The 14,158-nt window shown below is 44.1% G+C and overlaps 1 protein-coding gene across 2 annotated transcripts in view; it reads left to right on the forward strand.

Annotated features, from left to right (window-relative positions):
• OGDH (oxoglutarate dehydrogenase) overlaps positions 1-14,158 on the forward strand; it is a 117,333-nt gene that overhangs the window by 574 nt on the left and 102,601 nt on the right. The gene's annotated exons all lie outside the window — the stretch shown is intronic.

The following is a 14,158-nucleotide window of genomic DNA, read 5'->3' on the forward strand; positions in this document are numbered from 1 at the left end:
TCGCTTGAACTCATGAGGTCGAGGATGCATTAAGCAGTGATAGCGCGACTCTGTCTTTAAAAAAAAGTGGGGGTGGAACGAAAACTTGTAATAAGTAGGGTCAAGGAGCTGGCTTACATCCCCTAGTTACAGCATACCCCTTTGAAAGTGAAAAACAAACTAGAATGTTACTTAGTGGGCATGGAATCAGAGCAAAGAAAGGTTGAAACTGTTTTTATTAAGGCCGGGTGGGCGCGGTGGCTCACGCCTGTAATGCCAGCACTTTGGGAGGCCAAGGCTGGTGGATCACCTGAGGTCAGGAGTTCGAGACCAGCCTAGCCAACAGGTGAAACCCCTTCTCTACAAAAAAAATATATATTTTAGCAACAGAATTTACAAACACATAAAAGTAGAATAGTTACAATGAACTTTTATAAAGGACTTGCACATAACCTGGATTTTGGTATCCATGGGGGTCCAGGAACCAATCCCCTTGGGTAGTAAGGGAGGACTTTACTTATCATCCAACTTCAACAACAGTTGGTTTTCTGCCTTTTTCATTTTATCTATCCCTTTCTGCTTTTTTTTTTTTTTTTTTTTTTTTTTTTTTGAGACAGAGTTTCACTGTTGTTACCCAGACTGGAGTGCAATGGCACAATCTGGGCTCACCACAACCTCTGCCTCCTGGGTTCAAGCAATTCTCCTGCCTCAGCCTCCTGAGTAGCTGGGACTACAGGCGTGCACCACCATACCCAGCTATTTTTTTGTATTTTTAGTAGAGACTGGGTTTCCCCTTGTGGACCAGGATGGTCTCGATCTCTTGACCTCGTGATCCACCCGCCTCAGCCTCCCAAAGTGCTGGGATTATAGGCGTGAGCCACCGCGCCTGGCCTTCCTTTCTGCATTTTTTTAAAAAGTGCTGTATATTAGAGCAAATCCTGAACATCATGTCATTTCACCTATAAATATATCAGTGTGTGTCTCTAACAGATAAGGACTTTATACTATTATCACAACCACCAAAATTTTAAAATTATTTAACATCACTTAATACCTAGTATGTGTTTAATTCCCCACATTACCTCAAAACAACTTTGTACATTAGATTGTTTAATTAGGGTCCAAGCAAGGTTTACTTACTGAATTTCACTGAAATATATGTCTCTTAATATATAACAATTCCAGCTGGTCATGGTGGCTCATGCCTGTAATCCCAGCACTTTGGGAGGCTAAGGTGGGAGGATCACTTGAGGTCAGGAGTTTGGGACCAGCCTGGCCAACATGGTGAAACCCCATCTCTACTGAAAATACAAAAATTAGCCATGTGTGGTGGCACACACCTGTAATCCCAGCTACTTGAGAGGCTGAGGCAGGAGAATCGCTAGAATGCAGGAAGCAGAGGTTGCAGTGAGTCAGGATCCCACCACTGCACTCCAGCCTGGGTGATAGAGTGAGATTCTGTCTCAAAACAAACAAAAACAAATATATATAAATTCCCCTTCTCTTTTTGTTGTTATTCATGCCATTTACTAATTAAAGAAACTGGGTCATTTGCCCAACAGAATTTTCCACTGTCTGGGTTTTGCTGATTGTATCTTCATGTGTCATTTACCTTTTTTTTTTTTTTTTTGAGACAGAGTTTCGCTCTTGTTACCCAGGCTGGAGTGCAATGGCGCAATCTCGGCTCACCGCAACCTCCACCTCCTGGGTTCAGGCAATTCTCCTGCCTCAGCCTCCCGAGTAGGTGGGATTACAGGCACGTGCCACCATGCCCAGCTAATTTTTTGTATTTTTGGTAGAGGCGGGGTTTCACCATGTTGACCAGAATGGTTTCGATCTCTTGACCTCATGATCCACCCGCCTCGGACTCCCAAAGTGCTGGGATTACAGGCGTGAGCCACCACGCCCGGCCTGTATAGCTTTCTGTTGTTGGTTTTCTTTTCTTTTCTTTTTTTTTTTTTTTTTTTTTTTGAGATGGAGTTTCATTGTTGCCCAGGCTGGATAGGGCTATCTCAGCTCACTACAACCTCCACATCCCAGGTTCAAGCAATTCTCATGCTTCAGCCTCCTGAGTAGCTGGGATTACAGGCATGTGCCACCATGCCTCACTAATTTTTTGTGTTTTTAGTAGAAATAGAGTTTCACCATATTGGCCAGGCTGGTTTCGAACTCCTGACCTGAGGTGATCCACCTGCCTTGGCCTCCCAAAGTGCTGGGATTACAGGCATAAGCCAATGCTCCCAGCCGAAATTTGTGTAGTTTAAGGCCCCACAAAGCTTGGATTTAACCCTGGCTAGAGGCTTCACTAGGTTCAGGTTTAATGTTGAGGTTTGGGTTTGTTTGTTTTATTTGCAAGAATACTTCATGGCTAGCACTGTGTACTTCTATTGAGGCACAAGGTGGGGTTGACTTTTAGTAATAATTGTAATTTATCTCTCAGTTCAGGGGTCGTCATTCTGATTATCCATCATAAAGTTTACTATCAGTCTTTCTTGTAATAGTCTAGCCAATGTTGACGATCATTAGACTAGTGGTTCTCAACCAGGGTTGATTTTGCCCTGTCCTACCAAGGGGAAGTTTGGCAATGTCAGGAGATATTTTGGATTGTTGCAACTGGGTGGGGGCTGGGGGGTGTTACTGCTGTTATCTAGAAAGTGAAGGCAAGAAGTACTGCTAAACATTGTGTAATTCACAGAACACAACCTGCCCCGCCCACTTCATAGCAAAGAATTATCCAGTTCAAAATGTCAGTAGTACCAGGTTGAGAAACCCTAGTGTAGATTTATGATGTTCCTTAGGGGTGCAAAGTGGTGAATCGAATGCTCTCATTCCTCCTGCATTTTTAAGATGAGATTCTTCCACAAAGATGAGCATTCCCTCATCTCTCTGGTTACTGTGAAATACAATCCATTCAGGATGGCCAGGATGTGTGCTTGATGCTTTCCTAGGCACAGTGGCTATGGCTACAATACCAGCACTTTGGGAGGCCAAGACAGGAGGACTGCTTGAGTCCAGGAAATGGCAAGATCTCCCTTTACAAAATACTAAAAAATTAGACGGGCATGGAGATGCATGCCTATAATTCCAGCTACTTGGGAGACTGAGGCAGGGAGGTGGCTGGAGCCCAGGAGGTTAAGGATACAGTGAGCCGTTGATGGTACCACATCACTCTAGCCTGGGAACTGAGTGAGACTTTGTCTCAAATAATAATAGTAATCATAATAATGATGGATGGATGCCCCAGCAACCTCTAACTGTGACCAATTTGGGTTTCTTGGGGAGAAGGAGCAGTGCTCTCATGAACTGATGGATGTTTGGATATTTGATGTACTTTAATCCATTATAGTCATTGTCCTTTTTTAAATGTTCAGATTGTCTCATCAAATATTGAGTTGCTTGTGTCCTTGTGGCACAATCCTAGTAGTCCACAATCCTAGAAGTCTTTAGGTCAAGCTTGTCCCATGCAGCTCAACACAAATTCAGAAACTTGCTAAAAACATTAGATTTTTTTTTCTGTATTAATCTGTTTTCAAGGACTTTTTTGTGTGTGTGAGGTTTTTTGGTTGTTGTTGTTTTGTTTTGTTTTTAGCTCGTTGGCTGTTGTTAGAGCACTTTATGTGTGGCCCAAGACAATTCTTCTTCCAATGTGGCCCAGGGAAGCCAAAAGATTGGACACCCTGGGCTTCCTTGCTTTCTGTTTTATCTATTTACTGCCATAGAAACAAAATCAACCATTTCTTCAAGGAACCCTAATTCACTTTAGTGAGAAATGATATTTGTATTGGCAAACTTTTTATTTTCTTCTTTTTTTAAAAAAAGGATCCTGAAATTTGTCTTAATTGAAAGATAATATTAAAGAGACTGTATTCTCCACAGTAGGAAATTTAACTTAGGAGGCCAGGCACAGTGGCTCATGCCTGTAATCCCAGAACTTTGGGAGGCCAAGGCGGGTGGATCATCTGAACTCAGAAGTCGAGACCATCCTGGACAACATGGTAAAACCCTGTCGCTACCAAAAATACAAAAAATTAGCCAGGCATGGTGACATGTACCTGTAGCCCCAGCTTCTTGGGAGACTGAGGTGGGGGGGTGTCACTTGAGCCTGGGAGGCAGAGGTTGCAGTGAGCTGAGACTGTGCCACAGCACTCCAGGCCTGGGTGACAGAGTGAGGCCCTGTCTCAAAAAGCAACAAACCAACCAACAACAACAACAGTAAATCCTTGTCTTGTGGCTTTATCTTGATTGTTGTCTGCCCAACAAGATAAAGAAAGAAATACAGAGCATGTCAGATGGAGATAAGTGTCAAGAAGAAAACTAAGGTACAGCAGAATTAAGTATAGTAGACTTAATGGTGGACCCCAGAAGATATGTCCGTGTTTGAATCACTGGAACCTGTGAATGTGACCTTATGTGGAAAAAGAGTCTCTACAGATGTAATTAAGGATTTTGAGACTTGATAATCCTGGATTAACCAGGTGGGCCCTAAATCCAATGACAGGTGTCCTTATAAGAGACACAGAAATACCTTACCTAATAATGGCTACTATTAAAAAAACAAAAACAGAAAATAAATGTTAAAAGAGTGGTAAATAGGCAGGGCGCGGTGGCTCACGCCTATATCAGTACTTTAGGAGCCCAAAGCCAGTGGATCACGAGGTCAGGAGTTTGAGACCAGCTTGACCAACATGATAAAACCCTGTCTCTACAAAAAAATGCAAATATTAGCTGGGCATGGTGGTGTGCAGCTATAGTCCCAGCTACTCAGGAGGCTGAGGCAGGAGAATTGCTTGAACCCAGGAGGTGGAGGTTGCAGGAGCAGAGATCGCCCCACTACACTTCAGCTTGAGTGATAGAACAAAACTCCATCTCAAGAAAAAAAAAGTGTTAAATAATTAAAAGTAAAACAATCAGGCGGTTCCTGCCTGCAATCCCAGCACTTTGGGAGTCTGAGGCGGGAGGATCACCTGAGGTTGGGAGTTTGAAACCAGCCTGACCAACATGGAGAAACCCTGTCTCTACTAAAAATATAAAATTAGCTGGGCATGGTGGTATATGCCTGTGATCCCAGCTACTCAGGAGGATGAGGCAGGAGAATCACTTGAACCCAGGAGGCAGAGGTTGCAGTGAACTGAGATCACACCATTGCACTCTAGCCTGGGCAAGAAGAGCGAAACTCCGTCTCAAAAAAAAAAAAAAAAAAGGAAAACAATCTTATAATTCAGCAGTCCCACCTTTAAGTATTTATCCAAAGGAAGTCAGGATCTAGACAAGATACCTACACTCCAATTTTCATAGCAGCATTATTCACAATAGCCAAAAGGTAGAATCAATGTAAATATGTACATTGTACCTACCACAAAAATTGTGGTATATACATACAATGGAGTATTACAAGCCATCAGAAGGGATGAAATTCTGATCCATGCTACAACATGGATGAAACTTAACATTATGCTAAGTGGTATAAGTCAATCACAGAAAGACAATTACCATATGATACCATTTCAATAAAGTGTCTGAAGTAGTCAAAATCACAGAAGCAAAAAATAGAATGGTTACCTATGGGGGGAGCTGTTGTCTAATGGGTAGAGTTTTAGATTGGCAAAATGAAAAAGTTCTGGAGATCTGTTTCATAACAATGTGAATATATTTAACAGACTGAACCGCACACCTGAAAATGATTAAGATGTCCAGGCATGGTGGCTCACGCCTGTAATCCCAGCACTTTGGGAAGCCGAGGCGAGCAGATCACGAGGTCAGAAGTTTGAGACCAGCCTGGCCAATATAGTGAAACCCCATCTCTACTAAAAATACAAAAATTAGCCGGGTGTGGTGGCACATGCCTGTAATCCCAGCTACTCGGGAGGCTGAGGCGGGAGAATCGCTTGAACCCAGGAGGCAGAGGTTGCAGTGAGCTGAGACCATGCCCTTGCATTCCAGCCCGGGTGACAGTGTGGGACTCTGTCTCAAAAACAAAACAAAACAAAACCATTAGCCAAGCATGGTGGCGTATTCCTGTGGTCCCAGTTACTTGGGAGACTCGGAAGGACAGTATGAGCCCAAGAGGTTGAGGGTACGGTGAGCTATGATCCTAACACTGCACTCTAGCCTGAGCAAGACACTGGGCAACAGATTGAGTCTCAAAAAAAAAAAAAAAGCAAAGTTAAGATGGTAAATTTTATGTTATGTGTTTTATTCTCAAAAAAAAAAAAAAAACCTAAAAGAAGAAAAGAAAAGAAAGAGGCCTTGTGATCACAGAGGCAGACACTGGAAAAATAATGCTGCCATAAGTCAAGGAATGCCTGGAGCCACCAGAAACTGGAAGAGACAGGAAAACAATCTCCCCGAGGGCCTCTAGAGAAGTGCAGCTCAGCCCTCTCCTGGCTTTGGACTTCTGCCCTCTGTGACTGAGAAAGAATACATGTCTGTTGTTTTAATCGATCATGTTTCTGGCAATTTGTTATGGCAGCCACAGGAAACAAATGTAGGGAGTGTTTGGTTGGAGGTAGGGGTGAGTACACTTTTAGACAGAGTGGCAGTAAGGCTCACAGAGAAGGTGCCAGATGAAAGGCCTCTCAGGAGGGACAGTCATGTGTATGCCTAGGGAAAGAGTGAGGCTGGAGGCTACTGCATGTCTGGTGAGTCAGGAGGCTAATGCATACCCCTCCAGCAGGGCAGGAGGAGTGTGGGAGAACATCAGAGGAAAAGGGTCATAGATGGGGTGGGAAGGTTAGCTGGCCTTTTAGACATTTAAGGACTTTGGCTCGTACCCTGAGTGAGAACTCTTTAGGGGGTTTCGAGTGAAGAGTGACAATCTGAAGTACGTTTTAGAATTATCCTGTCCAGGCAAGAGATGATCATCCTAAGGTAAGGATCATCAGTGGGTACAGACAATTTCTGCAAATAGCATTTCATCTTTTTGTTTGGTTGGTTTGGTTTTTTTGTCTTGTTTTGTTTTTTGAGACGGAGTCTTGATCTGTTGCCCAGGCTGAAGTGTAGTGGCATGATCTCGATTCACTGCAACCTCGGCCTCTGAGGTTCAAGCAATTCTCCTGCTTCAGGAGAGCACCACCATGCTCCACTAACTTGTATTTTTAGTACATGTTGGCCGGGCTGGTCTCAAACTCCTGACCTCAAGTGATCTTCCTACCTGAGCCTCCCAAACTGCTGGGATTACAGGCATAAACCACCGCACCTGCCCAGTTTGGGTTTTTTTTTTGAGACGGAGTTTCGCTCTTGTTACCCAGGCTGGAGTGCAATGGCGCAATCTCGGCTCACTGCAACCTCCGCCTCCTGGGTTCAGGCAATTCTCCTGCCTCAGCCTCCTGAGTAGCTGGGATTACAGGCATGTGCCACCATGCCCAGCTAATTTTTTGTATTTTTAGTAGAGACAGGGTTTCACCATGTTGACCAGGATGGTCTTGATCTCTTGGCCTCGTGATCCACCCTCCTCAGCCTCCCAAAGTGCTGGGATTACAGGCTTGAGCCACCGCACCTGGCCAATTTGGGTGTTTTTTTTAGATGGAGTCTCACTCAGTTGCCCAGGCTGCAAAGCAGTGGTGTGATCTCCACTCACCGCAGACTTGGCCTCTCAAGCGATCCTCCCACCTGAGCATCTCAAGTAGCTGGAGCTACAGGTGCATGCCACCATGCCCAGCTAATGTTTGTATGTTTTGTAAAGACGGGATTTCGCTATGTTGCCCAGGCTGATCTCAAACTCCTGGGCTCGAGTGATCCGCCCACCTTGGCCCACTTTGGCCTCTCTGGGATTACAGGTGCAAGCCACTGCACCTGGCCTTAATAGCATTTAATAGCATTTAACCTGATCTAAGCAGGTCTTTTATCCTATCTTGCAGTTTACAGGACACTTAGATGATAGAGGGCAAACTTAGAGGAAACAATAAGGCAAATCCAGAGTATATGAAAAGTTTGCCTCAACCTTTCAAAAACTAAAGTCAAGAAGAGAGAGAAGATAAAGTGAGGGAAATGCACTAGTTTAAAAGAGACCAAGGCTGGGCACAGTGGCTCACACTTGTAATCCCAACACTTTGGGAGGCCCAGGCAGGTGGATTGCTTGAGCTCAGGAGTTAAAGACCAACCTGAGCAAGATGGCTAAACCCCATCTCTACGAAAAATACAAAAGTTAGCCAGGCGTGGTGGTGTGTGCCAGCTACTGGAGAGGCTGAGGTGGGAGGATCGCCTAAGTCCAAGAGGCAGAGGTTGCAGTGAGCCAAAATCACACCACTGCACCCAGCCGGGGTGACAGAGTGAGACCCTATCTTAAAAACAAACAAAAAAAGCATAATTTTTTTTTTAGATAGGGTCTCACACCAAAGAAGATAAGAATCTTACACTGTCTGCAAAGACCACTGCTGACAATTCCTCCAATCCCTGTAAACACGTACAACTCCTTCCATTGAGGGGTGGAGTCTATTTTCCCTCAACTTGAATTTAGGCTGGCCCTGTGGTTTGCTCTGACCAATTCAATGGAGTGGAAGGGAAGCTATATGACTTCTGGGGCCTAGGCCAAAGAGACCTTGCAGCTTCCATTTTCATTCCCTTGGAACGCAGCTGACAGGAGGTCCAGCCCACCCAACTGGACCAGTCATTGGAATGAAACCTTTTTGGATCATGCAATCCCAGTGGGGCTGCCCCAGCCAATACCAAATGGAACACTGATGAGCTATCCCTACTGAAACCACACAATGCAGTTATGCAACTGGACAAAAGTCAGAAAGCTCTCTGTGAACTGAAAAGCTTTATATGAATAGAAAGATTTCCAGTATATACTGTTCAACTTTTTTTTTTTTTTTTTTTTGAGACAAGAGTCTTGCTCTGTCACCCAGGCTGTAGTGCAGTGGCACCACCTTAGCTCACTACAACTTCTGCCTCCTGGGTTCAAGCAATTCTCATACCTCAATCTCCCAAGTAGCCGGGATTACAGGTGTGCACCACCACACCTGGCTAATTTTTGTATATTTAGTAGAGATGGGGTTTCACCATGTTGGCTAGGCTGGTCTCAAACTCCCAGCCTCAGGTAATCCACCCACCTCGACCTCCCAAAGTGCTGGGATTATAAGCATGAGCCACTGTGCCTGGACATCAATTTGAAAAGCAGATGTGGAAGGGAATACATAGTAAACTCTCTTTGGTATTTGTATTTGCATGACAAAACACTGGAAGAATATTTGAGAAACTAATATAAGTGGTTATAAGTAACCTAAGATTGAGCTCATATACACCAGTAGGGTTGTACTGGTTAAAATATAGAAATATTCTTGTCCTGGTCAGTAAATGGCCATTACCAAACCCCTGAATTCCCTCCACCCCTTTCTCTCACCCCAGGATAAATGATGGCCCCAAAATCCAACAAGAGTTAACCCCAGCAGGGAAGGGGTCTGGCAGGCCAACAAAGAATGAGGTGGATGCTCCTGGGACAGGAGACTTTACAAACAAAACTTTTTTTTTTTTTTGAGACGGAGTTTCACTCTTGTTACCCAGGCTGGAGTGCAATGGCGCAATCTCGGCTCACTGCAACCTCCGCCTCCTGGGTTCAGCCAATTCTCCTGCCTCAGCCTCCTGAGTAGCTGGGATTACAGGCACGCGCCACCATGCCCAGCTAATTTTTTGTATTTTTAGTAGAGACGGGGTTTCACCATGTTGACCAGGATGGTCTCAATCTGTTGACCTTGTGATCCACCTGCCTCGGCCTCCCAAAGTGCTGGGATTACAGGCTTGAGCCACCGCGCCTGGCCAAACAAAACTTTTAAATATACTTTTTATTTCTGAGCCATATGAATATGTCACTTGGTAAAAAGGAATTTAAGGTGAAGTGACTCATGCCTATAACCCCAGCACTTCTGGAGGCTGAGGCAGGAGGACTGCTTGAGGCCAGGAGTTTGAGCTGTAATGAGCTATGATCATGCCGCTGCACTCCAACCTGGATAACAGAATGAGACCTTGTCTCTAAAAAAATAATAATTAAATTAAAATTCGGCTGGGCGTGGTGGCTCACACCTGTAATCCAAGCACTTTGGAGGCCAAGGCGGGCGGATCACCTGAGGTCGGGAGTTCAAGACCAGCCTGACCAACATGGTGAAACCCCATCTTTAAAAAATATATAGAAAAAAAATAAAATTAAAAATCAAAGTCAAAAGGAATTTGAAGGGAAAAGAATGTGTTGCATATATATATATATATATATATATATATATATATATATATATGAATGTGTGGCTTATTTAACAAAATAAAAATTAGAAATTAAAGAAGTGCTAGAAACCAGGTGCAGTGCCTCACAGCTGTAATCCCAGCACTTTGGGAGGCCAAGGAAGGTGGATGGCCTAAGCTTAGGAGTTTGAGACCAGCCTGGGCAACATGGCAAAACCCTGTCTCTACCAAAAATACAAAAAATTACCCAGGTATGGTAACACACGTCTGTAGTCCCAGCTACTGAGGAGGCTGAAGTGGGAGGATCATTTAAGCTTGGGAGGCAGAGGTTGCAGTTAGCCAAGATTGCACTGCTGCACTCTAGACTGGGTGACAGAGTGAGACCCTGTCTCAGAAAGAAAGAGGCTGAGTATGGTGGCTGATGCCTATAATCCCAGCACTTTGGGAGGCTGAGGCAAGCAGATCACCTGAGGTCAGGAGGTCGAAACCAGCCTGCCCAACATGGCGAAAACCTGTTTCTACTAAAAAATACCAAAAATTAGCCAGTTGGTCTGGGTGTGGTGGTTCACACCTATAAATCCAGTGCTTTGGGAGGCTAAGGTAGGAGGACTGCTTGAACACAGAAGTTTGAGACCAGTCTGGGCAACATAATGAGACCCTTGTCTCAAAATAAAATTAAAATAAAATGAAATGGTAGAATATAAAATAAAATAAAATAGCCAGGCATGGTGGCACACATCTGTATTACTAGCTGCTTGGGAGGCTGAGGTGGATCACCTGAGACCAGTTCAAGGCTACAGTGAGTTATGATCATGCCACTGCCCTCCAGCCTGGATGACAAGGAAAGACCCTGTCTTTGGATGGCAGCTGTGCTCACCACTATACCACCAACGCTTGGATAAGACACTGTCTTTGAAAAAAAAAAAATGAAGTTGCATCCCTACTGCACAGTCACATATCAAAATTAACTCAAAATGAGTAAACAATCTAAATATAAACTAAAACCATAACCTCATAGAAGAAACATAGGGGTAAATCTTCATAACCTTAGATTTGGCAATGGATTCTTAGATATGACATAAGCAACATCAAATTAAAAACTTTTGGCCGGGTACGGTGGCTCATACCTGTAATCCCAGCACTTTGGGAGGCTGAGGCGGGTAGATCACGAGGTCAAGGTCAAAAGATCGAGACCATCCTGGTCAACATGGTGAAACCCCGTCTCTACTAAAAATACAAAAAATGAGCTGGGCCTGGTGGCGTTCGCCTGTAATCCCAGCTACTCAGGAGGCTGAGGCAGGAGAATTACCTGAACCCAAGAGGCGGAGGTTGCGGTGAGCTGAGATCGCGCCATTGCACTCCAGCCTGGGTAACGAGCAAAACTCCGTATCAAAAATAAATAAAAATAAAAACTTTCAACCTTTTGTGAGTGGTGGCTAGCACTAAGAGAAGCAAGGAAGGCCTGGGGCACACGGTAAGAACACAAGCTGGTGGAGTGCTGCCTGACCATCTCCAGAAGCCACAAGCCAACCCTATACCTCATGTGAATCTTTGAGCCTCTGGTACTTTGTATCTTAGCTGAAGACAGTTTCAGCGGAAACTGTCTCCAGTGGGCAGGTGTTGGAGAACTCTTCCTCTTCGGGTGAAGAATTTGGACATCTGGCTGCACTATCCTCCAAGTGGCAACCAAAACCTGGGAACATGGGCCCTAACCTGGTGGACACCACCACCTGTTGACAGAATGCCAAGCACATTCCATCCAGATGAGGAAGATGGAGGAGACTGCATCAGAAAGTGCCCCCAGTCAGTGATCAATTTCACCACTTCACTGTCAATTTCCTTCTGCCCCACTAGCCCTGCCATAACAGCAGGAGCCATGCTTTGCTAAGAGACCCAACACCTTCTCTAGGTGTGGAGTCCTCTCCACCCCCAAGACAACCCAGATAAACTCCTCAGGAACAACAACAAAAAATTAGAAACTTTTGTACATCAAAGGACATCGTCAAGAGATAAAAAGCGAGGCCCCGGCACATTTGAGAGGCTGAGGTGGGAAGATCTCTTGAGGCCAGGAGTTCAAGACCAGCTAGGGCAACAAAGCAAGACCCTGTCTCTAAAAAAAATAATAATATTAGTTGGGTGTGGTAGTGTGCATCTGTGGTATGGTCCCAGCTACTCAAGAGACTGAGGCAAGAGGATTACTTGAGCCTAGGAGGTCAGGTCTGTAGTGAGCCAGGATCGTGTGCCGCTGCACTCCAGCCTAGGTAACAGAGAAAGACCCCGTCTCAAAACGAGCAAGCAAACAAACAAAAAGAGAAATGAAAACCTACAAAATGGAAGAAAAATCTACAAATCATATATCTGATTAGATTTAATATCCAGAATATGTAAAGAACTCGCCAGGCACCGTGGCTCCTGCCTGTAATCCAAGCACTTTGGAGGCCAAAGTGGGCAGATCACCTGAGGTCGGGAGTTCAAGACCAGCCTGACCAACATGGTGAGACCCCGTCTTTAAAAAAAAAAAAAAAAGAACTCCTATAACTCAACAAGAAAACAACCCAACTTAAAAATGGGCAAATGACTCAATTAGACAGTTCTCTAAAGAAAATATACAAATGGATAAGAGGATTAGCGTGTCTTTGATTCCCTGCCCCCCCCCAAAAAAGAAAATATACAAATGGACAAGAAGCACATGAAAATATGCTCAACATCATTAGCCATTAGGGAAATGCAAGTCAAAACCACAATGAGCTATGCACGAAGGCCCACACTTGCAGTCCCAGCCCAGGAGTTCAAGGTTGTACTGATCCCTGATTGTGCTCATGCACTCCAGACTGGGTGACAAACTGAGACCCCATCTCTAAAAAATAAATAATTTTTTTTTTAAGGGAGGGAAGGAGGAATGGAGGAAGGCAGGAAGGGAGGGAAGGAGGAAGGGAGGGAGGAAGGAAGGGATGAAGGAAGGAAGGGAGGAAGGGAGGGAGGGAGGGAGGGAGGGAGGGAGGGAGGGAGGGAGGGAGGGAGGGAAGGAAGGGAAGGAAGGAATTCAAGCAATGAGAGAGACATTGCCGACCTGGATCTAGAGGTTTACAAGTTGATTTCTTTTTTTGAGAGAAGGAAAGAAAAAAAAAATGAGTAAAGGAGAGAAAGAAAGAGGAAGAGAGAGAGGGAGGGTGAACGGAAATATTGCTTTATTCTGAAAAAAAAATGGGTATTAATAATGGCCAATCAATGTTTCATTTAAACCTATGAGTAGGTGTGATGTGGTATTGACAAGAATGTATATTTTATGTATTTGAAGTGGAGAGCTCTATAAATATTTATTAAGTTTACTTGTTCCGGATCTGAGTTCGAGTCCTTGATATCCTTATTAATTTTCTGTCTCGTTGAATCTAAGTCTCTGTGTATCTGGGTGTTAGGATCGTTAGCTCTTGTTGTTGTATTGATCCTTTTACCACTATATCTTTGTTGCTTTAAAATCTATTTTATCCTCTACGGGAATTGCAACTCCTGCTTTTTATTTATTTATTTATTTATTTTTGCTCTCCATTTGGTTGGTAAATCTTTCTCCATTCCTTTGTTTTGAGTCTTTGTGTATCCTTGCATGTGAAACAGGTCTGGATGTAACATGCCATTGGGTTTGGGCTGTGTCTTTTGATTGAGGGATTTAGTCGATTTAAATTTAGGGTTACTGCCATTTGATGTTATCTGGCTGTTTTATCCATTCGTTGATGAAAATTCTTCTTTATGTTGGTGCTCTTTACTTTTTGGTGTATTTTTAGTAAGGCTAATACTGGTTGTTTCTTTCTGTGTGTAATGCCTCTTTCAGAAGCTCTTGTAAAGCAGGCCTGGTGGTAATAAAATCTCTGAGTACTTGCTTGTTCATAAAAGATTTTATTTTTCCTTCAGTTGTGAAGCTTAGTTTGGCTGGATATGAAATTCTGGGCTGAAGGTTCTGTTCTTTGAGGATGTTGAATATTGGCCCCCACTCTCTTCTGGCTTGTAGAGTTTC

This window comes from Callithrix jacchus, chromosome 11 (genome assembly GCF_049354715.1).
Source record: "Callithrix jacchus isolate 240 chromosome 11, calJac240_pri, whole genome shotgun sequence".
Classification (NCBI taxonomy): Eukaryota; Metazoa; Chordata; class Mammalia; order Primates; family Cebidae; genus Callithrix; species Callithrix jacchus.